This window comes from Megascapheus bottae, chromosome 12, assembly GCF_031878675.1.
Source record: "Megascapheus bottae isolate mThoBot1 chromosome 12, mThoBot2.hap1, whole genome shotgun sequence".
Lineage (NCBI taxonomy): Eukaryota > Metazoa > Chordata > Mammalia > Rodentia > Geomyidae > Megascapheus > Megascapheus bottae.
Genome location: NC_143520.1, coordinates 29,802,043 through 29,829,590, shown reverse-complemented (window position 1 = coordinate 29,829,590; position 27,548 = coordinate 29,802,043). Strand labels below are relative to the sequence as shown.

At 36.0% G+C, this 27,548-nt stretch overlaps 1 protein-coding gene and 1 non-coding gene across 5 annotated transcripts in view; both read left to right on the top strand.

The window, feature by feature from the left end:
* The first annotated feature begins 7,242 nt into the window (after window positions 1-7,242).
* On the top strand, window positions 7,243-7,404 carry LOC150056391 (U1 spliceosomal RNA). The gene has a single exon (XR_016537359.1). It is a non-coding gene; the product is annotated as a U1 spliceosomal RNA (small nuclear RNA).
* A 14,121-nt stretch (window positions 7,405-21,525) lies between these two features.
* Window positions 21,526-27,548, top strand: part of Mbd5 (methyl-CpG binding domain protein 5) — a 142,061-nt gene continuing 136,038 nt past the window's right edge. For all 4 annotated transcript variants that reach the window (XR_016537261.1, XM_090342858.1, XM_090342856.1 and 1 more), the window contains exon 1: window positions 21,526-21,643. The gene's annotated coding sequence lies outside the window, so the exon portion shown is untranslated. The remainder of the gene's footprint in view (window positions 21,644-27,548) is intronic.

Below are 27,548 nucleotides of genomic sequence, written 5' to 3'. Positions count from 1 at the left end.
GATACCTTTAGTGGACTAGACTGATTGAACTGTTTATCCTTACCTGATGTTTCTATTTTAAGTAATAAACATGTCTTATCCACTCTAACTTTAGGTACAGTTTTCCTTCCTTCTCCTAACTCCTAACTCCTCTGTTTTGCCAGAGCAAAACAGAAGGTAAAGTTAAATTGATACTACTTGGAGCCAAATAAAAGATAAGCACACAAATATGGTGCTCTCTTCACCTTCCCTTTAACCCTTGTCTTTCTCAACTATGTTCTTACCTTTCCTATATTGTTCAAAGCTCAAAACAATATTAAAGTGTATCTTGATTCTACCCTGTTTCCATCTACCCCAGCCAACAGCCACTCTCTCTGATCACTGCTGTTACTCTGTGTGTGTGTGTTTGTGAGTCTATAGTATCATGTTTATTTATAGAAACATTGTATAAGTAGCAGTATCCTTCATATATATTATGAAGAAATATTATATCTGCTTTTTTATTCATCGTTTTATATTGATGTTTCAGTCGCTTTGTTATTGTTATTGTTCTTCTCCTGTTGCAAATACACAGAAAGCTTTATTTCTTCGTAAACCACTCTTTTATGGTTAATACACCAGGGCATACATTTCTAATGCACTAAGCAGTATATACTAGTCTCTTGATCATCTGAGTTGCTTATAAGCTTCCATAAAAGGTGGACACTTTCCTCACTGTCCATCTTTAAAGTTCCAGAATGAAAATGGCTATGCTGTGCACATGTTCAATTGCTCTTTTTTTGTTGTTTTTGTTGGTGGAGTGTCTTGAACTCTGGGCCTGGGCGTTGTCCTTGAGCTATTCTGCTCAAGCCTACTGCCCTATCCCTTGAGCTACAGTGCCACTTCCGGTTTTCTGGTGACTAATTGGAGATAAGAGTCTCATGGACTTTTTAGGACTTTTTAGTGCTCAGGCTGGATTTAAACCGCCATCCTCAGATCTGTCTCCTAAGTAGCTAGGATTACAGACGTGAGCCACCACACCTGGCTAATTACACTTTTTTTAAAAAATGTCACGGGCAACTAACATTTTCTTCCTTTTGATGTATTGTTATATGAATTTTAATTACTTTCTTCATTAATGAATTCATTAATGAATTTAATTGCCACCACTATCGAGATATAAATAGTAAATTCATTTAACATTTTTATTCAGATTAGCTAGTTACTATTCATATACATTTTGCACCCATTCTCCTACTGCTTTACTCCACACAGAATGTATCTTTTTTTTCTCAAAGCTTTGGCAAAAGCTATGAGTTTTGTCATTATAACATTCCCAGTGTAGAATCATAAGTACTAGATGAGGGCTAAAACAGCTGTCTTGTCCTTCTTCCCTTGATTAAAGTTGTTTAAGCCTAAAATCTGAATCTAAAAAAGAAAAATAAATACTAAAACAGAAGTCTCATGCTTTAATCACAATTTAAAGTAGCTACTCTCTCCATCTGGTCTGGGAACAAATAAACGGCTTAGTTTATAGCACTTTGTCATTCTGAGCAAAGGTAACTGAAGAAAAGCAGAAGTAAAGCTATGTACTTCCCAGGTGGTAACTGTTTTTTAACTGTTTATAAGGTATGATGTACATATAATCTCTCATTTCTGTTCTGTTCCTTCTGTTCCTCTGTTCTGCTTTCTACCTAATGTGAAAACATTTGGAAATAAAGGCTGTCTAAGAAGGTCTTATACTTTTGAATAACCCCTTGTAAACTTACTAAGAAGAAAGAATGATATTAATGGAGTTAACATGAAAAAGATGGACTAAAGTGTCTAAAACATCTACTGTCTATAAATCAAGCAGATATGTAAACCACTGTTCCATCAGTGATATTTTTCAATGTAATAAAATTCAGTTAGCAGGTTGCTATCATTGGGTCCTTGTAATCTTCCAAATTGGAAATATATTACATTAACACAGAAATCTCTTTTACATAATGAGAGTAGCTGGCCCCAACTGCTCATATCATCTTAGCACAGCTCTTGATTGAAGCCTACACTCCAGTGCCTTCCATGTTTAAACCTACCCATTTCATTCATTTTACTACTGATTTTTCAGAATACTGTGTAATTCAGTAAAAGCTTTAATTAATTTTAACATCAAGAAACACTTGTTTTTACTAATGGTATTTTCAGATACATGTTAAGTTGCTTCTTACAAATATAAAATTTGACATTTAGAGACTGAATTATTTAACATAAAGTTTTTTGTAATTGAACATAATTTTTTCACCATCTTGACATAATATTACTGATTTTTATCTCTTTCTGAATGATTATTGCTTCCCTCTACTTGACAAATTGATTATTCAATATCCATACCATTTAAATATATATCATCATATATATCTACATAGGTAGAGATAGATACATAAAACTTTTGGTCAAGAGAAAGGTTGCAGCAAGATTACTAAGAGTTTTGATCGTATTTCAATCTCTGAATGGCAGATCTAACTTACCATATAATTTTCCACTGACTTTAATTTTCCAAACTCAGCAAACCCTGTTTATTGAGGTGTGCTTTTTATCATTTCTTCATTTCACTCCCTACTTTCCCTGCATTGAAATCTACCATGTGATGAAGAATAAGGATGATGGCTATTACTTTCCTTGTTGACATTATGGCAGAACTATAGATGCTTGTGTGGTGAGCATATTTAAATAAATATAGCCTGAGTCTGTGTTTAAAAAAAAGAATGCATAGCTGGGCATCAGTGGCTCACTCCTAGCTACTAAGGAGGCTGAGATCTTAGGATCACCCATTCAAAGCCAGCCCTGGCACTAAAATCCTTAAGACTCGTATTTCCTATAAACCACCAGAAAACCAGAAGTGGTGCTGTGCCTCACGTGGCAGAGCACTAACCTTGAGAAAGCCCAAGCACAGTGCTCAGGCCCTGAGCTCAAGCCACAGGACTGGCAAAAAAAAAAAAAAAAAAAGTAAATTGTAGGTTCTGGAGTTTCCCTTTGAAAACTATATCTTGCCCTTAACCCCTTACTCCTCTCTTCTTTATAATGGCCATTATAAACAACCTCTGCCACCCAGGTATTACATCTTCCCTTTGGCTCAAAACAATAGATCCATCTGACCTTGGACTGAAATCTCGGAAATGATGAACCAATAATTTGGCTGCTTGATACATACTGCTAGATAGTAGAATCTAGTAACTCTGACACTAGTACTTTTCCCAGGAACTTGGTCGGTGTTTCCTTGTTAATGATTTGGCTTGGCCTTGTAATTAAGTCTGTTTTGCCAGCTGTGTTGTCACTCTGATTACTTCTGAGAGCATACAACCTTGCCATTTTGTAGAGTCACCCTGTGCTAATAGTGGCTATGACAGTACTTTTTGACTCTTTTTCTGGTGTTATACCTTTGCCTCTATTGATCACCATCTGTTAGGTTTAGTAGTTGCTAGACTATTGTTTTCAGTAATGAGCCCTTGGCATACATTTGGCAAGAGTTTGTTCCAATTAAATTCTAGACCTTTGACAAGAGAAATTTTACAAGGGCCAGGCATTGAAGTTTTTTTCAGACCTCAGGAGGATTCTTCTCGTCTTTCTTTGGTTCTCTCTGGTAAATAGTCTCATTTCCCTGGTGCTATTTTTTTCTATTTTGTTCAATAACCAATATTCATTCATTTCCTATGGCTCACTGATAGCCTACCACTCCTCTCTTTCTCTCATGTATACTGTCTCTTTTCTTTTTAATAGAGCATGTATGGCTCATTCTTTATTTTGCTATGTCTTTCTTATTTTCTTATAGTTCATTACTTATTTATTACGGAGGAGGGTTGAAGCAAGATCTCACTTTTGAGTTTAAGCTGCTGTCCTCCAACTCACTATGAAGCTGAATTTGACTTGGAATTTACATTCCTCCTGCCTGTGTTTCCTGAGTGTTAGATATGCAAGCATGCCCCATTACATGTGACTAGATTGTATTTTTTTGCACTGTATTCTAAATAAAGTCATTTACTTTGAAGAAAACTTTGGAATTTTCTGTTCTGGTGGCTTTCCTTTTTTTCCTCTCTGGACAAGTTACTTAAGCCTCTGCTCTCAAGCTAAGGGCAGTAATAGTGGCCCTCCTTTTTTAGAGGGACACCCTGGTTTTATTAGCAGGGCAGAATCATCTAATCATGGGTTTGCATCTTTCAGCACAGACCTTCTCCCCTAAGAGGGAACTTAGACAAGGATGATTTGTGCCTTAGTATTCTCATTTTATTTCACCTAGTGTAGAACTGCTATCGGAGCAGAAAGGAACCTCTAACCACCCCTCTATACTTTTGTAGATTTTAACCTCTGAAATACATGGCTAGAATTAAAAGGACTGCCCATTGATTCTTGTCTTTTTTCAACAGCTAGTATATTGTATCACATAAAAGTTTCTACTTTTCTTGGGTACTTTAAGGCAATTTCCAGAAAGTTTAGACTTTGTTTCTGTAAGTTGGCTAATGGTTTTTTGTTTTTGTTTTTAGAGAGCTCTTTACTCTGTTCATTTCAGATGTAAATCTGAGCTATTAACTTTTGGACAGTATCCTATTTATCTTTCTTCTTCTGAGAGAACCTTTTTACTTTGTGACTTATAGATTATCAATATATTAAGTCAGCATCAAGATGCCATAAAGCACTTTATATACTATTTGTCAATGAACTACAGCATCCTCAAATATCAAAAATATGTGTATATTCTTAGAGCCAACATATATCAGTAGGCACAATCCAACTTAATTTTGCCTGTTTAGATATCTGACGATTTGTAGGTCATATAAAAGAAGGGGGATAAACAATTCTGTCACATCTCTCTCAGTTATTTTATAACTTTCTTCCATATGACAGTGAAAGGGTAGGCAACATATTTCCTGTCTGAAATGAGATGATCCTTCAATAAACCGAGGCTAAGACAGGACAGGCCTCCATATCCCTCCAAAAGCTTCTCAAAAGATGAGCTAAATTGTTTTGTGCTGTGTTTTAAGAATTAGGCATAAAGTTCTTCATAAGTTGGAGTTGTACTGTATTCTGCTCTTCTACCTTCACTTTCTGTGTTCCTCCTCTTTCCCTCCACCACTGATCTCATTTGACCACTAATCCTACATTTTAATTTACCCAAGATAATTTCTGCATCTATTGTTTTATTACAGCTTGAGGTACCTGTGCACAAAATATATTTTAAAAAACTCAGTTTTATTCTGATTCCTTGGGAGTTTTGTTTTGTTTTGTTTTTTGTTTTTTGTTTTTTGCTAGAGTTCTACCACTTGAGCCTCAGCACCACTTCTGGCTTTTTTCTCTGTATGTGGTACCGAGGAATCAAAACTGGGTTTTCGCGCATGTTAGGCAAGCACCCTACCACTAGGCCAAACTCCCGGCCCCGGAGATATTTTTTTGCATTGTTTACTGACACTCTGTGATTTCCTGCGATGTTACTGCAATATTATATTGTACTTTATACCCGTTCAGGGTGAATAGGCTTCTCTGTTGCATTTTTCCCATTTTCAAAACTGTCTGCAGGGCTCTATAATAAACTTCAAATTCTTCTCAAAATCATTCATAACCTTTCCCATTTGCACAGTTTACTTTCTTATCTCTTCTCTGATCTTCTCCCTGAATACAAGTTTTCTGGAGCCAACAATTTAGTATTTTTCTCCAAATATCACATTTATTCCAGATGTCAATGACTTTGCTTTCACAAATATTTAACCAAGTTATTGTAAAAACTTCACAATAATAAAGTGAGATGTTAGATACTTAATGCACACCTGCTGAATCAAGACCTATTCATATCAGCTTTACTTTTTATTCTATAGCTCTCCAGTTGCTGCTAAAACTGTTTAATAACTACTGTCATTGACCTTCCTATCATTTTCTTTCACTTAGCCAGACATAATCTTGGTTAATAAAAGCAAAAAATAGAGAAAAGAAAGATATTCTCAACTTTGTCTTTGCTCCTAATCTAGTAAATGCTTATTTGTTCTTATATCAGAACCTTCCTTTTGTGCTTAGGAAATACTGGACTTCTAAATCAGAAATAATACCTAGCATAAAGGCAGGAAATGCCAACTACACTTTCTAAGCCTCCCTTGCATTGGGCATAAGTCCATAAACCAGATTCTGCCCATCAATACCTAGACATCGTAGCTAGACAAACATTTAAACAAAACAAAAAGAGATAAAAAGAGAAAATGCAGAGTCCATTTCCGGAGTCTTTGGTTCTGGAGTTACAGCTATGTCTAGTGTCCAAATACACAGGAAAAGTTCTGATATCAGCACCCTGTAATACAATAGTGTTACATATGCCTCGGGCTTCCTTTCTAGTTGGATGGCCCTTCAAAGCCCTCCTATGTAGCATCCTGAATATTTCTGTAAGGTGCTGATGTATATAAATAAATTTATTTTCTGCTAAAAATTATTTTTTTAAATGCAGTGATTTGCTCCTGTTGTTGGTGACAGAAACAAGGACACCTTAATAAAACAATTGCCTCAGTGATAACACCCACCCATAAAAGTGGGTTCATCCACAGGCCAGTAGATCAATAAACCCTAATGTCTTATAGGTAATTGCTGTTAGCATGTGAGTTCACAAAATTAAAAGAGAAAAAATGAGCATTTTAGGCAGAAGGTAGAGCAGGGGGGAAGAAAAAGAAAAAACAGACAAGAGTGAAGGGACAGCATATCTAGAAGGTAAACCAGCCAGAGAAGGTATCAATGAATAGGAAGTAAGAGGATCATAGTACCTCTTCAAGACCATGTGAAGGCGTTTTTAAGTTAAGTTCAAGAGTCATAGAAAGCTGTTAAAGCTTTATAATGGGCAAGTGTTTTAGTGAGATTTGTACTGAGAACAAAATTACCCTTGCTGTGGCATGAACAGAAATGGGAAGATGCTGATAATTTCACTTGGATTTCAGATTTGTTCATAGTGCTAAGAGGCCCTAAACTGGTCACTGCCTCCTGACCATGTCTTTTCAGTAAAACGAATTATTTCCTCTTGGAACAATCCAGAATGCATTCCTCCCCCATCAGCTACCTCCCTGTGAATCTAGCTAAAGATAGTATTCTCTTCAAGCCTCTGATGTTAATAACTGTTTCTAATAAAGAGACATAATTATTTATCCAACTCATTTAATTTCATAGAAATATATTACATAGATTAAGTAATTTTGGTATATAGACATTAAAGCAATTCTACTTTGTTTAGAAAGAGAGGTTGCTTACATTTTATTCATTTTAAATTGAAAATTAAAAATAATACATACCTAGCAAAAGGGATCTCATGACCATGAAGGTGGTTTTCCAAGGTGAAGTCTATCCTTCGAACTTGGGATGCATTGGCCCCTGTGATTTTTCCAAATATGAAAACCCAGGGGCAGAATTTTTGGTAAGTGGGGAATGGGTTCACTCACATTCTTCACTGATTAAAATAGAAATGAAAGCTAAACAAAAGGGCATACTAAAATACACATAATATCTATAAAATTGCATTTTATGCACAGAAATTTAAAAATAATTGAATATGGACAGTGTGATATGGTTCAACCAAATAAACCTATAAGTTTGTTACAGTATATTACAGTACATATCATATATCATTGAGCTTGTTCATTCTGAAAAATATTGAATATATTTTCTTGGTTTTTTCATTTTTCTTTTTTTTTTTTTTTTTTTTTTTGTCGGTTGTGAGGCTTGAACTCTGGGCCTGGGAGCTGTCTCTGAGCTCTTCAGCCCAAGATTACTCCCCTATCTCTTGAGTCACAGCCCCACATCCAGTTAATTGAAGGTGAGAGTCTCATGATCTTCAGTGCCTGGGTGGCTTGAACTGAAATCCTCAGATCTCTACCTCCTGAGTAGCTAGTATTACAAGCGTGAGCCACCTGGCCAGGCTGGTAGTTATTTTTAAAGGAATTATCTAACTTAAAAGAAAAGTTTAATAGTAATAAAAAGGAAGGCAGAAGAATGAAGTTAGAGGTTGAGACTAATAGCCTGGCCATTTCATCAGGTGACTTTTATTTTATTAGGCTTCAGTGATTTTTCAAGTCACACATTTATATAATAAATTTTGCTGATACCTAGGAGTTTACAGATAAAGATAATAATCACAAATGTTAGTTGCCTGTGCCTCATGCCTATAAATCTAGCTACTTAGGAGGCTGAGATGTGAGAATCCCAGTTTGATGCCAAACCAGGCAATAAAGTTGGTAAAACTTTTCTCCAATTGGATAACTCATCTCACCCAAAATCCAGAAGTAGAGCTGTAACTCAAATGATAGATGACCAACCTTTTGTGAAAACGATTAGGGCCAGCACCTTGCCACTCTAAGTTCAAGCCCCATTACAAGCACAAAACAAATCATAATCATAATACCAGCTAGTATATGATGAAAGAGCAAGATTATAAGAATGTAGGCCTGGTTTTGGTGAGACATGTCCAACTGGCTTGCAAAACTGATTTCTCTCTCTGTCCTTGTATGATCTTTTTTTTTGGGGGGGGGTTACGGGGAGGGAGAGGGTTTGTAAAAACAGAGACCCAGAGTGCTTAGTGTCATTTTGTTTAGGTCCTTCAGACTGCTGTCCAGAGTGATTGTACTAGTTTACAGTGCAAAGAAACTAAGGAGAAACTTCTCAGAGGTTGATTGGAAAACATTACATACATTCACAGAAATGCTCCATATATCCCTTGTAAAGCTAATGTATGCTAATAAAAAAATCTACTGAATAAAAGAGCTACCCATGGAAGTAAAATAATAATAATAATAGCAGCTAGTATATGTGTGTATATATGTGTGAACTTATGTAATGTTATGGCTATGTCTTTGAATTTTACATAACATTTTTCAGCTTCAGTTTATAGGATTTGGAAAAATGACAGTTGATTTTTTTTCTCAGTGATGTCAAGTCAAGAAGTTGGGAGAAAAATTAGAGCTTGAAGCTATAGCCTGTTATTAGACATAGTACAACTTACAGGAGTATAACAAAACTTCAAAGCACTAAAATCTAAACATATATACACTCTCATTTTCCACTATTGTAGATAAAGGGATTTATTTCTATATTCTTCCTTCTCACTCATAAATGTGCTCTCCTTATGTTTGGCCTGGTTATGTATGTAAATGTAACAGTGGTAACTGACCACACAAGCATTTTAAAATTTGCTTTACTAGAACTTCTGATGAGGAATACAAGGTTGAATCAAGCTTCTGAAAGATAGGAAACCAAGTTCTTAAGCAAGCCAAGAACGTTCAATAAGATTTTTCCACAGATAGAGTGGCCACCACTGTAATATATACAAATCTGAGTAAATTCTTCTCTTCTAAATCCCTAAGGCGTCCAGAGCTTCCTATGTCTGCCAAAGCATGACCCTCTTTATCTAGTTTTAACATTAAGAAAACTGTAAGCCAGGTACCAAGCTGTTTTTCCGAGGAAGAAGTGTGACTCAAGTGGTAGAGCACCATTAAGCAAGCATATGAGACCCTGCTGGGCACTAGCTGCTTGTACCTATAATCCTAGCTACTTGAGAGGTTAAAAACTGAAGCTCCTGGTTCAAAGCCAGCCCAGGCACAAAAGTTCCCATGAAACTCTTATCTTGAATTAAACAGCAGGAAACAGGAAATTGAAGATGCAGCTCAAAGTGGTAGAGTAGTAGGTAGCCAGAGCAAAATACTCAGGGACAGCAACTACGCCCTGAGTTCAAACCCCACGGATACCTCCCCCCTCCCAGAAAAAGTATGAGACCCTGAGTTCAACCCCAGAACCAGCCCCATAAAAAGAAAAACAAAGATTTATAAGCAATGGCTTCCTGAAGTCAACCTTAATTCCTGACTCTAGTTGTTTTTTTCCAGTAAAACAGAGGGTTTTTTTGTTTTTTGTTTTTGTTTTTTTTATTTTTGGTGCCATTCCAGAATTTGAACTAAGGGCCTGGGTGCTGTAGTGAGCTTCTTTGGGGAAAGGCTAGTATGCCACCACTAGAACTACATCTCCACTTTTGCTTTTTTCCCCCTTTGTGAGTTAACTGGAGATAAGGATTTCATGGGTTTTACTGACTGGGATGGCTAGGAACCAAAATCATCAGATCTCAGCCTTCTAGGTAGCAAATATTACTGGGATGAACCATTAGCATGAAGCAAGGATAAATTTTTACTGAATTTATGCAGATAACTCTACCATCATGGAAATTACTATACCCAATAATAGTATTTTAAAGTGTTTATGCAAGAAGAAAAAAAGTTTTCATCTTGTTTTCAAGGGTATAATCTAAGCAACTTGTTGTAAATTATATGTAATTTGCAGAAACAGAGAGTCTTTCAAGTTAAGAAAAAACAAAAATAAAAAAATGAAGAGTCAATAATACCTCAAACAGTAACTCCTTGGAAATCCATTCATACATTCCCATTCACTCAATATGTAAGTTGATAAGTAGGATTACCTGGGACCAGAGCGTCTGGAGTCAAAACAGAACAGACAAGAAAATTTTGAACTATTTATCTGACAACTTATTAAAATCTCAAAGTTGTACAGAATTCAACAGCCAAAAAAAAAGACATAGACATTTCTCAAAACAAAATACACCAATCATTAATCATTACCAAAAAACAAAAACAAAAACAAAAACAAACCCAGATAAAAACCACAATGAGCCAGCCATGGTGGCTCATGCCTGTAATCCTAGCTACTCAAGAGGCTGAGATCTGAGGATCAAGGTTCAAAGCCAGATCAGGCACTAAAGACCATGAGACTCTTATCTCCAATTAAACTCTAGAAAACGGGAAATGGAACTTGGCTCAAGGGTAGGAGGGTAGCCTTGAGCTGAAGAGCTCAGGTACAATGCCAGAATGAGTTCAAGCCCCATGACTCACAAACACACATACACACACTATGAGATATCACCTCTGTACATTTGGAAAGGTTATTATAAAAAATAAAAATTATTATAGAGACTTTAAATATTTCCCAGCACAAATAAATGATAAATGTCCAAAGTAGTAGATACACCAGCACTATAGAATAACCACACTGTACTATGTGCAGATGCATGAGTATGTTAATACAATTACAATTATAAATACTACATGAATGAATTCACAATTTGTTTTATTGAATCATGGGATTTGAACTCAGGGTCTGTGTGCTGTCTGAGCTCTTTTGCTCGAGGCAAGCATTCTACTAGCACTTTGAGCCCCCGCACTACTTCTGGGCTTTATTGAATAGTTAATTGGAGGTAAGAGTCTCACTGGGACATTTCTGACCATTCTGGCTACAAACCACAATCCTCAGCCTCCTGATTAGCTCAGATTACAGAATTGAGCCACCAGCACACCAAGTTAATGATTTATAAGCCTTACATATTTTAATATTGAGACTCTGATTTTTGTTGTGATATCACTATTTTATTCTTATTTATTGTCAGGGTAAAGTATACAGGGGATACAGTTACATTCATCAGTTAGTAGGTATATTATTTCTCAAACATTGGTTCCCTATCTCATGTTTTTGTCCCCCTACCACTCCCCCCAACCCCTATCCAATCATCTTGTTTTCCCCCTTCCCTATTTCAAATAAACAGTGTATAAATAAATGTATATACAAATACTAGGTAACAAAGTTTATAGATACACTAAGCACATGAGATAAACCATAAGAGTAAAAAAGACCAAAGAATTGCATATAGTATATTAAGAACAACAGTCACAAAGATAAACCCCTTGTTTCCATGTCCTAGAGCTCATTTTGTTTAGTCTCATCCTATATGACCATATGTACATAGCTTTTGATCTATTGTGACCCACTGCTAGCAGAGTCCTAGATGTGTGCTAATTATTACAAATGAGTGAAACCCTGGAGCCTGTGTTTCCTTGAGTCTGGCTTACTTCACTTAATATGATTTTTTCCAAGTTTTTCCATTTCTTTACAAATGGGACAATTGTCATTCTTTCTGAAAGCAGCATAGAATTCCATTGTGTATAAATTCCACATTTTCTTGGTCCAATCATCGACTGGGGGACATCTCTATTGGCTCCATGTTTTAGCTATGGTAAATAATGCTGCAGTGAACATCATTATGCTAGTGGCTTTAGTTTGCCCTTGTATCTGGACATCTGGATAAATGCCAAGGAGTGGAATTGTGGGGTCATAGAGGAGCTCTATGTTTAGTTTTTTGAGGAATCACCATACTGCTTTCCAAAGTTGTTGAACAAGTTTACACTCCCACTAACAGTGTAGGGGAGTTCCCTTCTGGCCCCATCCCCACAGCATCTGTTAGAGTAGATTTCTTGATAATGGCCATTCTAACTGGAGTGAAGTAGAATCACAAAGTTGTTTTGATTTGCATTTCTTTTATGCCAGAGATGTTGAGCATTTCTTCATGTGTCTATTGGTTATTCTTTTTTTTGTATATTTTCTATTGTAAAGGAAGGGTTACATTATATTCACCGGCTAGAAGGTGCATTACTTCACAAACATTGATACCCTTTCTCACGTCTTAGTCCCCATTTCCCTCCCCCGAAACCCCACCCCTCATCTTGTTTCCCCCCCCCTTCCTTATCCTAACCAAATAAGCATATATACAATATATCAGATAATAAGGTAAAATACTGTAACCATATGAGATAACCATGGGACAGCAAAAGAGATGAGAGATAACATAGTACATTAAGGACAATAATCACTCATTATATGGCTTTTGTTTCTATATCCTGGAGGTCCTTTCATTTAGTGTCATACTATATAGCCTTATGTATCTAGGTTTTGCTTTATTGTAAATCTCTGCTAGGAGAGCCCAAGGTTTCTACTGATTATGACAAATGAGAGAAACCATTGAGGCTATGTTCCTTTGAGTCTGCCTTACTTCCCTTAATATGATTTTTTTTCTAAGTCTTTCCATTTCCTTACAAATGGGGCAATGTCATTCTTTCTGACAGCAGCATAGAATTCCATTGTGTATAAATACCACATCTTGTTGATCCACTCATCAACTGAGGGGCATCTGGGTTGGTTTTATATCTTTGGTATGGTAAATAGTGCTACAGTGAACATAGTTGTGCTAGTGGCTCTTTGCCAAACTCATTCTGCGAAGCCACTATAACCCTCATCCCAAAACCAGACAGAGATTCATCAAATAAAGAGAACTATAGACCCATTTCTTTGATGAATATTGATGCAAATCTTCTCAACAAAATACTGGCCAACAGTCTTCAGTGACTCATCAAAATAAAATTATACACTATGATCAAACAGGATTCATCACAGGAATGAAAAGCTGTTTCAACATATGCAAGTCAATTAATGTAATTCAACACATCAACCGGAGCAAGGACAAGAATCCCTTGATTGTCTCAATAGATGCAGAAAAGGCATTTGACAAGTTCCAACACCCCTTTCTGCTAAAAGCTTTGGAGAAACTAAGAATCCATGGAAAATTCCTCAGAGTAATAAACGATGTGTATGACAAACTCACAGCTAGCATTATACTTGATGGTGAAAAGCTAAAGGCATTTTCTCTAAAATCAGGAATGAGACAAGGATGCTCACTCTCTCTACTCCTCTTTAACATAGTATTAGAATTTCTAGCCAGAGCAATAAGGCAAGAAGCAAGCATAAAGGGGATCCAAATAGGGAAAGAGGAAGTGAAACTTCCCCTCTTTGCAGATGACATGATTCCTTATTTAAAGAACCATGTAGACTCCACTCCCAAGCTGCTTGAGCTGATTCAAAACATTGGCAAGGTAGCAGGGTATAAAATTAACCCTCAAAAATCAACTGCCTTCCTATATGCCAACAACGAGAAGAACGAAGCAGCAATCAGGAAAGCAACTACTCTTGCAGTAGCCTCACAGAAAATAAAGTACCTAGGAATTAACTTAACTAAGAATGTAAAGGACCTTTTTGATGAAAACTTTAAAATCCTGAAAAAGGACATCAAAGCAGAACTGAGGAAATGGGAAAACCTCCCATGCTCCTGGACTGGAAGAATTAACATTGTAAAAATGGCAATCATGCCAAGGGCTATCTACAAATTCAATGTAATACCCATCAAATCCTGGTGTCGTTCTTTAAAGAAATAGAAGAGGCAATCCAAAATTTCATATGGAATAATAAAAGACCCCGTATAGCAAAAACAGTTCTCACCAGAAAGAACAGTGCAGGAGGAATTTCAATACCAAACTTTAGAGCTGTTATGACCAGAACAGCTTGGTACTGGCCCAAGAACAGCCTGAAGACCAATGGAATAGAACAGAGGACCCAGATATTAACCCACAGACCTATGGCCACCTAATCTTTGATAAGGGAGCCAAAAAAATAGAATAGAAGAAAGACAGCCTCTTCAACAAGTGCTGCTGGCAGAACTCGTTAAGCACTTGCAGAAAACTAGAGTTGAATCCTTCTTTGTCACCCTGCACCAGGATTAACTCCAAATGGATCAAAGACCTGAAAGTAAAAGCATACAAACTGAAAACTTTACAAGAAGGAATAGGAAGTACACTAGGTTTCCTTGGCACAGGTCAAAACTTTCTTAATAAGGATCAACAAACACAATAAATCAAAGAAAGTCTGGATAAGTTGGACTGCATTAAACTGCAGAGCTTCTGTATGGCAAAGGACATAGCTAGCAAATTAACTAGAAAGCCTACAGAGGAGGAGAAGATCTTCACTAACCATACAACAGACAAAGGCCTCATATCTAAAATATATCAACAGCTCAAAAAAATTGAATCACTCCAAAACTAATCTCCAAAGAAACAACCATCCCATCCCATTACAAGATGGGCCAAAGACTTAAAGAGAGTCTTCTCTGAAGAAGAAACAAAAATGGCCTATAGACACATGAAGAAATGCTCAACATCTCTGGTCATAAAAGAAATGCAAATCAAAACAACTCTAAGATTCCACCTCACTGCAATTATAATGGCCATGATCAAGAAATCTAATAACAACAGATGCTGGAGGGGATGTGGCCTGGAGGGATCACTACTACTGTTGGTGGTGGGAGTGCAAACTCCTTCAACCACTATGGAAAGCAGTATGCAGTTCCTCAAAAGACTAAACATAGAGCTCCCTTATAGGTCATTCTTATTTCCTCTTCAGAGAAGTCTCTCTTTAAGTCTTTAGCTTACCTTTTAATAGATGGTTGTTTTTTTGAAGATTTGTTTTAGAGAGATTCATCTTTTTTAGCTCTAGATATATTTTAGATTTGAGGCCTTTGTCTGTTGTATGGTAAGTGAAGCTCTTTTGCCACTCTGTGAGCTTTCTATTTAACTTACTAGCTGTGTCCTTTGCCATAAAGAAGCTTTGCAGTTTAATGCAGTCCCATTTCTCCAAACTTTCTTTAATTTATTGTGTTTGGGGGCTGTTATTAAGAAAGTTTCCACCCATGTCACGGGATCTAGTGTATCTCCTATTCCTTCCTATACAGTTTTCAGTGTATGTGCTTTTACCTCATGGTCTTTGATCCATTTGGAATTAATTGTGGTGCAGGGTGACATATAAGGATCCAACTTTAGTTTTCTAAACACCATTTGTTGAATAAGCTGTCTTTCTCCCAGCCAGTTTTCCTGGCTTCTTTATCAAAAATTAGGTGGCCATAGATCTGTGGTTAGATTTCTGGGTCTTCAGTTCTATTCCATTGGTCTTCAGGCCTGTTCTTGTGCCTGTACCAAACTTTTCTGATTACTATAGCTCTGTAAGACAGTCTAAAGTTTTGTATTGATACTCCTCCAGTGCTGTTCTTTCTGCTAAGGAATGTTTTTGCTATTAGGTTCTTTTACTAATCCATGTGAATTTTTGTATTGCTTCCTCTATTTCGTTAAAGAAGGACATTGGGGTATTGATGGGTATTGCATTGAATTTGTAGATAACCCTTGACAAGATTGACATTTTCACAATGTTAATTCTCCCAGTCCAGGACCATGAGAGCTTTTTTCACTTCCTAGCTCTGCTTTAATTTACTTTTTCAGATTTATGAAGTTTTCATCATAATGGTCCTTTACTTTCTTAGTTAATTCCTAAGTATTTTATTTTTTTTGAAAGCTATTGCAAAAGGAGTTGCTTTCCTGATTCCTGTCTCGCTCTCTTAAAGTTAGATTTAAGCTGGCTAATATTCTAGTATGTTATCTACTTAGAATTCTACAATGAATTTGTGTCTATTATTAGCATTAATGATAAGGTTTTAAGATACCAACATTTTAAATTTTTTTTGCCAGTCCTAGGGCTAAACTCAGGGCCTGAGCACTGTCCTTGGGCTTTCTTAAGACTAATGTTCTACCACTTGAGCCACAGCACCACTTCAGACTTTTCTATGTATGTGCAACTGAGGAGTCACACCTGGTCTTAGTGCATGCTAGGCTAACACTACCACTAGGCCAAACTCCCTGACCCCAATATTTTTAAAACTGGTTAAGTGAGTAGTGTTAAAAAGGTTATTCCTAAATTCTTACATCTATAAAATTCATTTGTTTTAACAGTTCCTGAATTACTCAGGAAATCTTTTTAAAGGTTTTATTGTCAGGATAATATATAGAGGGGTTACAGTTACACTAATAAGTTTAGTATTAGATGAATGAAGGATGTCAATTCTAGTATTAATTAAAAAGTAATTCTTTCAACCAGGCTTTTGCTCTTATTATCACTTACATCTTAGTGTCAGAAGTATAATTATAACTGGGCATGGTGATACATTCCTATAATCTTCAGCAGAGAAGGAGCTGAGACATGGTCATGAGATCTATACTAGCTTGGTCTACATGATGAATTCACGGCTACTCTGGGCTACATAGTAAAACTCTCTCTCTCTCTTTCTCTCTCTCTCTCTCTCTCTCTCTCTCTCTCTCTCTCTCTCTCTCTCTCTCTCTCTCTCTCTCTTTCATGTGTCTATTGGCCATTTTTATTTCCTTTTCAGAGAAATCTCTGTTTAAGTCTGAAGCCCACCTTTTAATGGAATGGTTGTTTCTTTGAGTATTTGTTTTACGGAAATTTAATTTCTTGAGCTGTAGGTATATTTTTGATATACAGCTCTGGTCTATTGTATGTCAAGTGAAGATCTTTCACACTCTGTGAGCTTCCTATTTATCTTGCTGGCTATATCCTTTGCTATACAGAAGCTTTGCAGTTTAAAGGAGTCCCATTTGTCCAAACTTTCTTTGATTTGTTGTGTTGGTGTCTTTATTAATAAAATTCTGACCTATGCCAAAGAACCCAAGTGTGTTTCCTATTCCTTCCTGTAAAGTTTTCAGGGTATCTGCTTTTACCTCAAGGTCTTTGATCCATTTGAAGTTGGGTCTGGTGCAGGGAGACAGATGAGGATCCAACTTTAGTTTTCTACATGTGTTTCTCCACTTCTGCCAGCACCATTTGTTGAAAAGGTGTCTTTTTTGCAGCCAGTATTCTTGGCTCCTTTATCAAAGATTAGGTGGCCATAGGTCTGCGGGTTGATTTCTAGGTCTTCAGTTCTATTCCATTGGTCCTCAGGCCTGTTCTTGTGCCAGTACCAAGTGGTTTTGATTACCATAGCTTTGTAATCAAGTTTGTTCTTTCTGTTAAGGATTGTTTTTGCAATTGCTTTTATAATTCCATATGAATTTTTGGATTTTCTTCCTCTATTTCATTAAAGAATGGTATTAGAATATTGATAGGTATTGCACTGAATTTGTAGATAGCCTTTGGCAATATTGACATTTTCACAATGTTAATTCTTCCAATTCAGGAGCATAGGAGGTTATTTCACTTACTTAGATCTGTTTTCATTTCTTTTTCAGATTTGTAAACTTTTCATCATAAAGATCCTTTACTTCCTTGGTTAAGTTAATTCCTAAGTATTGTATTTTCTTTGATACTGTTGAAAAAAGAGTTGCTTTTCTGATTAGAGCCTTTTCATTGTTGGCATACAGGAAAGTCATTTCAATCAAATCTTTAAAACTTGATATTTTTTTAACTTTTATTGTCTATTATGTGGTTTGTTCTTTTTTAATGTTCTTAGATTTGGGGTAAATACCTTTCAAAAGGAAATTTCTGTGTAGGAAGGTGGAAATTATTCAGTGTAACCTTTTTGGGAAGTTTGATCCAACTAATCCTAGAGTATGATTTAAATCATATAACTTATTTTGAAATGTTTTTACTAGGATCTGGATCTGCTATCTGTACAGCATTTGGTAATGTTTCTTCCTCACATGTACTGGAGTAGACTAACTTGAAATTGGATAGCACAAAGATCATGCTTTTTAACAATGGGTTAATTCACTATGTACATTTTATCTTATTAATACATTGTGTAATAGTTTCACTTATTTATTGTAAGGACATTGAACCAGAAAATCAATTAAGTTCAATTGCTTTCCTTAATTCATACAGTTCATGGGTCGCAAAGGTAGAATTTGAACCCAGGATTTACTTAACTTCAAAGCTAATACCATGGGTCTTTAGGAGAAAAGCTACATGTGGTTTCTATATATGGAACTACATTGAAGTTTTTCAAATTTTGTGGAGAAGCCAAAGAAAGGTAATTTTCAAAAACTGTGATTCTAGCTAGGCATCAGTGACTCACACCTGTAATCCTAGCTACTCAGGAGGCTGAGATCTGAGGATCCTGTTTCAAAGCCAGCCCAGAAAGAAAAGTCCCAATTAACCACCAGAGGAACAGAAATGGAGTGGTGGCTCAAAATGATAAAGTGCTAGCTTTGAGCCAAAGAACTCATGAACAGTGCCCAGACCCTAAATTTAAAAGAAAAGAAATGAAAAATTGTAATTCTACTTTTGCAATTTCATACTGCCTCTTTCACTGAATGCTTTTATCACCCCTTGACCTGGCTATAGCACTTGGAACAGCTGTATAGATACTGATAAGCTAAATTAACAAAACATGTTCATGGAGAAAGCAAGGCTGCTTCGGCTGTGGCAAAAGGTGCAGATGTAGCAATACTTTGAACATCTGTGGAAAGGACTATGAAATCATACTGGGAGAGATTTTTGCACTGCCTTTTTAGATCGTTCAGATGTTGTGCCATCTGAATAACCTGCTCAAAAATAAATACAAGATAGTTATAACGCATATGAAATTTGGCTTCTATTCTGCCAGGCTCCACATCACCTGGTTTTCAGCCAGCCAGAAAGTAGGTCTTGGGGCAAAACTGTCAGGTTTCCATTCTGTATTTCCTGACCTGTTACTCTCTCTTACCAGACTTTCCTGATGATGGCATGAAGCAGCCAACCTGCTCCAACATTTTGAAGTTTTTTTTTCTCCATTACAAAACATATTTTAGTAGACAGATGGTCTAAATCTGAAAGTAAAACTGATGGGCGTTCAACTATTTTGTTAACTTGGCAGAATGTGATAGAGGCCTTTACTATCCTTGTCCAAGCAAAGTTTATATTTTATAGTCTGTTCCTTATAAAATTTATTGATAGGACTATTACACCAAGTAGGTATTCAGTAAATAATTATAACTATAAATGGATGAATACAGTTTCAAACGTGAAACATCACTAATAGTTTCAACTATGTTGTCTTCAAATAAACACTAATATCAGCTGTCTCTACCTCCTGATCAGTTGTCACATTGTATTCAATTGTCACATGCACTTAGACACTTCAATCTAAAAAAATACAATATGGTCATTCCTGTAAGGTCATGCATGTACTCAGGAGGTTGAGATCTGAGGATTGACATTCAAAGCCAGCCCAGGCACTAAAGACCATGAGATTCTTGTCTCCAGTTAACCTCCAGAAAACAGGAAGTGGGGCTTGGCTCAAGGGTAGGGCAGTAACCTTGAGCTGAAGAGCTCAAGGACAACACCCAGACCTACGGGTTGGGCCGTAGCCTTGAGCTGAAGAGTTCAGGGGCAGGGCCCAGGCTGAGTTCAAGCCCCAGGACTCACAAAAATAAATAGATAAATAAATGCAACAGCAAAACAGTCTCATCATTTTGTGTCAAATCTTTCATTTCTATGAAAGTAGGCCAATTATTAGCAACACTTCCCTTAATCCATAGTTTTGGTTTTTCATTATTAAATTCAAGTAAAACGTTCTTGTCAAGAATGCTATACTGATGTTGCTTTATGCTTCTCAAACTGTTATATCAAGAGTAATAAGAAATTCTTAATACACTAGACAATCAAAGTACATATAAATTCAAGTTTTCCATTATTGCTTTGGTTTTATACTAATCAGAAAATATGCACATGGCTTGGTACTTAAGTTAAACATTAATACATAGTAGTCCTTTATAAACTGGAGCAATTTCTTGTGAGTTCTTTTTAAATAATTTGTAGAGTTAATAAGATCAAGTTTTTGACTTCTAAAGCTGAGGACCAGTAATAGTAATGTCTATTTCATAGGATAAAGATTACTGATAGATAAGGACTAATTGGTAACTGAAATGATTGTCAGTAATATGTTCAAGGAAGAGACTCTTAAGATGATTAGTCATATCTAGACATTTATTGAAAACACACATGGCATTTATGCTTTGCCTGGTATGAATATAACCTTTGTAACAACCCTGTGTGTTGTATGCTATTGCTATCCTTAGTAAAAGATGAGGCAAACTTTGTAAGCTGAAACAGAAAGATTGTCTTCTACATGAGTTTTTCAGGACCAAATCCCAAAGCCTCGATGTCCTCACCTTCATAATGGCTACTTTGTATCATGATTGTAGTTACTTGTATCCAGTTCCTCCCATGTTCCTGGCATAAAATAAACACCTAATAAATATTGTTGAATCTTTACTAAATCTAAAAACTGATGATAGGATTAACATCTAGCACACTCTCAAACAATAGATATATAAACTTAAGTCTGGGTGCACACTTGTAATCCGTAATGCTCAGGAAATGCAGACCAGCGTTGGTTAAAAAAAAAAAAAGCTGTTAATAAGATGAACATGGTGATACAAACATACATTCACCAAAAATTTCAGTGTGCAAAAGATCTAAAGTGTGGGGATCATACCTGTATTGCTAGAGCACCTGTCTACCAAGTGTGAGGCCCTGAGTCAAACCCCAGTGCCATCAAAAAGTTTAATTACTGTTTGATCGATCTTTTTAAAGTTATTAAATATATTTTCTTAGACTATAGTAACAGGCATATGAAAGAGAGTATATGTTACTGTAGTAATCAATTATAATATTCTGAGGGATGAAGATACTGACCACCCTTGATCCTCTCTGCTTCTTTGCCAGAGACTTTTTGATGTTTAAAAATTAACAGTAACGGTCCAGGCGTTTGGCCTAGTAGTAGAGTGCTTGCCTACCATGTACAAACACCTGGGTTCCATTCCTCAGTACCACATACATAGAAAAAAGCCAGTTCTGTGACTCAAGTGGTAGAGCTCTAGCCTTGGGCCCTCAGCCTAAGCCCAGGACTGGCAAAAAAAGAAAGAAAGAGAGAGAGACAGAGAAAGAAAGAGAGGGGGGGGGAAGGAGGGAAGGAAGGAAGGAAGGAAAGAAAGAAGAGAGAACAAATTAACAGTAACTAACACTAACATTCTTAAGTGATTTGGGCAGTCAATCTTGAAATGAATTTATTTCTCATGTGGTTTTCATCACAGAGAGAAGAGGTATGTCCTTCTGGAGAATCAGAAAAGCATAGAGTATCTGGGGACTCGCTGCCTTTCCCCCTCTGCGGGACCTCACCACACTTGTGATGTTTCCATCAGCTTCCCTCCACAAGGTAGGAGCTGGGTTTCCTCTCTGTACTCACAGCTGCCTTGTCTGTGGACTTAATTTTTTATTACTCATGGCAAGTATTTGATAGCTATAATTTAACTTGCCAAACATCTCCAAATATGTTTAAATGATATCACTAAATAATATTTCTGTCCTACAAAATACAAAAAATACAGTAATGCTATCATCTTGAGGTACTAGTCTATATTTTCTAGTATACATTTCATAAAATGTCAATAGTCTATATAATCCATAAAACCATACAACTCTAGAAATTCTGATTAGAAAGTATAGAATATCGATGGGTTTTTTTTAGCTATTCTGCTTCTTTTATTTACCAACTTATTGTGGAATTTTTCAGTTTTTGATAGCTGTATAATCCACTTTAAGGGTATATAAAATAAACCAGAGAACTGTTGGGTTGTGTTCCTGAAATAAGCATGACTTTGGTGAATTTCCTTGTACATGAATTTTCTTGTAGATGTCTGTTAACTTTGAAAGACAGTTCTAAAAGTTAGGATTTCAGAGTCTTCCAAAGCATTCGCTCTAATGAAAGGGTTCTTTGAACATCACATAAGGAAATCTTGTTATTATTCACCATTGTAGAGATATATATACCCATCTAAAGTAGCATGCCAAGGTGTTTAGAAGGCAAATTCTCTTGACCAAAGGAACTAGAAGAGAAGCTTATTGGTGGAGTGTTTGCCCCACTATATGCTAATTCAGTATCCAACATGGTAAAGAATATGATGATTGATTAAACTTATAATTACATACATACGCAAATATCTATCAAATCCCACTGACAATCTTGAAAATTCTGGCTTACAAGTTATTCTCAAAAATAAGGTTAGTGCATCCCAAGGGTAAATTAGTTGAAAAGCCCCACCAGTTTATACTCATACGACAATGTGTGAGAATCTCAGAGTATACTTTCTCTACAATCAGGTCAGAATTTTGTAGTAACTATTTTTATTTGTAAATAAATTTGTTCAAAGTTTGTGACATTTTCATTTGTGTGATTACTACAGATGTGACTATCTTTTTCAATTTTTCTTTCAACTTTGAGGTCTCATGATTAATTCCAAGCATTCATAGGACTGTTTCTTGTTTGGATGATTAGAATCAGGAATCATATTTAAAATATTAAATGTGTATTAGAATTATGCCTCTTCATTTTTCTTTTTTAATATTTTGATGTGATACTTATTTTATCTTCCTTATTTTTTATATAAGGTTTATGAGACATCCCCTGTATGTCTCAATTGGGAATGAATACTAAAAACGATGCTATTGTTGATTAAATTATACCTTCTATACTATTTGAGGTAACTCAAAGACATATCATATTATCTATTGTATTTCAATATGTATACTGACTCTCCTTATAATTTTACCCAACCTGTATTTTACGCCATTGTTTGTCTGAAATCACTTTTATTGCAATATACTTGTAGCATTCATCAAACATTAATGAGATTAATGTTGCTTAATTTGCTAGTTTTATATGACTCTTTAAAAATTTTTAATTGCTCTAAATTCTTGACTTAAAACAAGCATATCAATTATTGTTATGTATTGAAAACACAATGCTGTCAGTGACCCACACATGGAACTCTAGCTACTTTGTAGCCTGATATTGAGAGGATTGGGGTTCAAGGCCAGCAAAGGAGGAAAGTGTATGAGAGCTCTTCTCCACGACTAGCTGGCACACTAGTGCACATCTGTTATGCCAGCTACACAGAGTCTCTAGATGAGGAGAATCAAGAGTTCCTTGCTAAATTGGGCAAAAATGTCTGTGAGACTCCATCACAAGGGAAGAATCTCAGCGGTAGGTGTTTATCATCTAGCTAGGATGAGAAATCAATAATTATAAGTATTTGGGACTACAAATTTATCTGGGCAGGAAATGAGACTGTATCTCAAAAATAACTCCTGGAAAATAAGGGCTGTAGATGTGACTTAGTTGAAGAGTGCCTGCCTACCAAAACCAAGGCCCTACATTTCAACCCTTAATACCATTTTTTAAATAAAATCTAAAAAGCAGAAGGTTTAATGTACACAAAGTGCTTCACTTTCTCTTTTGCTGTTTTTAGTTAAATCATCTTCATTAAAAACTGTAACTCTTCTTTATACTACTATATGAATGTTGTCTTTCTGTCTTCAAAAGATACTGTCCTGGGCTGGAAGTTTGGCCTAGTGGTAGAGTGCTTGCCTAACATGCACGGAGACCCAGGTTCGATTCCTCGGTACCACATATGTAGCAAAAAGCCAGAAGTGGTGCTGTGGCTCAAGTGGTAGAGCCCTAGCCTTGAGAAAATCCAGGGACAGTGCTCAGGCCCTGAGCCCAAGCCCAGGACTGGCAAAAGAAAAAAAAAAGGTACTGTCCTAAATTATGAGTTATGGAAATATACTATCATGAATTTTTATAAACCTTTTAAGCAAAACCTTACATATGTCTTCTCCACAAACATATCAATTGTTTTTATGTTTCTGGATTAGATAAAATTTTTAAACTCACATATTGTTGAATTAGTAATATGATTAATATCCAATTTAATTTTAAAACATCAGTTCAAGAACAGTCCAGTTCTTTGTGGGGGAGGGGACTTCTGTGGAGTTTCATAGTGAATATAATTTGGAAAATACTCCATGAGAGCTAATACCAAAGAGAGAATAAACATACTCAGGAGTCATCTTTATTTAAAGAAGAGATGGAGACAAAATTAGTTTCTACTGGGATAATTGTTACATCTAAAAATCATACAGGAAAAGAATCTGAATCCTTGTCATACCTATGTGAACCATATCACATTTTTACAATTAAGGAAATCTTCGATGTGAATAGTCAAATCGTTTTATTTTATAATTCAAAAAACAAGAGTGAAATTCCTTCATCCAAAGTCACACAGATGTCTTGCCTAATGCTCTTTGATTAAAAAGCAAAGGACGCTTCAGAGGCATTATCATTAATAGTGATAGTATGTATTTGCTTTGTTACAGGTTATTTTGATATAGTGTGATGGTTTAATCAAACTGATTATCACATCTGTTGCCTCACATTCTCATTAATAATGGAAACTATCAATTACTGAATGCTTGCTATGTATAAGATGAGCCTCTACTTGAAATCAGTCCTCTCGTGTGATGTTTGGAATACCTACACAGTAGAAGAACTATTACTATCCTGCTAGAGATAATGAATCTCACTTTAATCCAGGCAGTCAAAGATATGCCGTCTTCTTGAGAAAGGAGATTATGTTCCCCAGCTTTGTTAGCTGATAAGTCAGAAGAAAAATCTGTACATTTACTATATGCAAGAGGAGGTTTCCATATCTGTCATCTCACACTGTCATAACTTCTTTGTTGTTGTTGGTCATGGGACTTGAACTCAGAGCCTGGGCTCACTCCCTGAGCTCTTTTGTTCAAGGCTAGTACTCTACCACTTTGAACCAGATCATCACTCCCTGTTTTTTGTGGCTAGAGATTTGAGTCTCATGGACTTTCCTGCCCAGCCTGGCTTTGAATCACGATCCTCAGCTCTCAGCCTCCTGAGTAGCTAGGGTTACAGGCATGAATCACAGGTGCCCCACATGGCTTCCTTTTAGTGAGACCTTTAATATTTTTCTTAGCAGTTTGGGGGTGCACAGTACATTTTCATTACCTATAGACAGACTGCTTAGAACTGATTTCTATAATGAATGCATTCATTTGCATCCATGCTAACCAAATGTGTGCAGGGGTTCCCTTTTCTCCACACCTTCATCAATACTTACCTTTTGATCGTGACCATCTGAACATGTATAAGGTAGAATTACCCTTTGCAAAAGGAAATTCTTAAATGCGATAATCAGCAAGAAATTATATTTATGATCAATGGAAGCAGACAGAGTTAGCGTAAGAAGCAAAAAAAAAAATTGCAGTAGTCAGACTTGGAGACGAAGCCAGAGGTGGAAAAGTTTATCTATGTCAGATACCAATAGATTGTATAATTTAAGAAAAAGTGAAAAATTAAATTGAATTGTGGTGTAATATGACTCTAGCTTGTGCCCTGGTTTTCAGAAACCATAGCTTCCCTAAATTCATCTTTGCATTGTTCCACATTATTTTGCTTTAGTGAATAAAAGATGTCTTAAGAAAACTATAGTTCAAAAGTATAAATTTATCAAAGTCTTCTCCATGATAACTGTTTTTGTAGGTCCTGTAACACAACTTTGAATATCTAGTTGCTCTTGTTATGCAGTGAAGTTCTTAGACATTTTTATTAGTTGAGTATCTTATTATGAATGATTGGAAAAAGCCAACATCACAACAGATTGACAGTTACTCTAGGTTTTTGTGCTTGTTTTAGTTGATATCAAACTGATATGCTGAATTGAAACCCCTTTGTACAACTACTTAAAGACAAAATAAAATAAAGTTGGACATAATTATACATAGACACACAAACACACATGCACGCACATGCACAATGAAGTCATCAAACTAAAATAAAAAATGTTGTGAAAATGAATTTGCAGAATCACAATTTTAGCTTAAGGCATTTCTAGCATATTGTGACTAATGATTAGGTGACTATTAAAGGCCTCAGGCAAAGCTTCAGGACAAAACTGCTTCTAGCCAGTCATTTATCCTCAAAAGGTAGTCCTAGCCACAGAGAAATTTTTTTTATTAGTTTTTTGTTTTTTGTTAATGCCAGAGCGAATCAGATGTTCCTCTGACACTTTATCCATAGCGACATCTCAGGATTCAAGCTGCAGTGCTAAATGGTTACCAACACTGAAAGCCTTCATAGACATTTCATCTACTGTGTTTTATTTTTACCATTTTTTGTATAAAAATTACAACCTCAAGAATTTAATCATTACTGAAAATTCTGTTGTTATATTGAGCATGAATTCAAATGTGTAACATTTATTTGTTATTGAAATTAATTTCCTTTCTCTTTATAAGTTTGTCTCCCTTCCTTCCTTCTTCCCTTCCTCCCTTCCATCTCTCCCTTCTGTCCTTCCTTTAGATTAGGGTGGGGAAGTTTACTAGTATTACTCTGTCCTAGCAGCCATACCTCCAGCCCTTTCTAATAGGACCTGATTTTTGGCCCCAGCAAGCCTTGGGCAATCTTTCTATTTCCACTTCCCTTATAGCTGGAAGACAGAAGTGTACCACTGCCCTGTATTTTCTTGAAAGACAATCTCACTGACTTTCTCTCTGGGCTGGACATAAACTATTATCTTGCTTATTCTCACCTCCTCAATATTTAGAAGAGAATCACTATATCCAGCTTGCCTTGATTTCATTTATTATTTTTTTCTTCCTTTTTCTTTTACTCTCTTTCTTTCATTTTCTTTCATAAAGACTGTTCCTTCAATTTATGAGAATATACACATGTGTGTGCATATTTTCTAAGCACATATGCATAGGAAATGTAAAGGACATAATTAACAAACTAAAATATAAGCTCAGCCAGCTTACAAAATAATAATGATGACTATGGTAATAAAGTGATTCAATAATAAACATCTACCAATAGGAAAACAGTACCACTATCTGACCACTATTCTGACCCATGTTCTGACTCACTATTTTACAAATGAGTAAACTGATTCAATAAGAAACTAAATAGTGTGTGTTAAATGCTGGGTCAGAAAATTGAACTTTTTGCTGAGAGTTTGGCCTAGTGGTATGTAAAAAAAAAAAAAAAAAAAAAAAAAAAGCTGAAAGTGTTGCTGTGGCTCAAGTAATAGAGCTCTAGCCTTCAGAAACCCAAGAGCAGTGCTCAGGCCTTTAGTTCAAACCACAGGACTGGCAAAAAAAAAAGAAGAAAAGAAGAAAAAAGAAAACTGAGTTTTTAAAAAATGTATCCCACTTATGGAAACCTAGAATTTATGGTAACTCTTCTTAATCTGCTG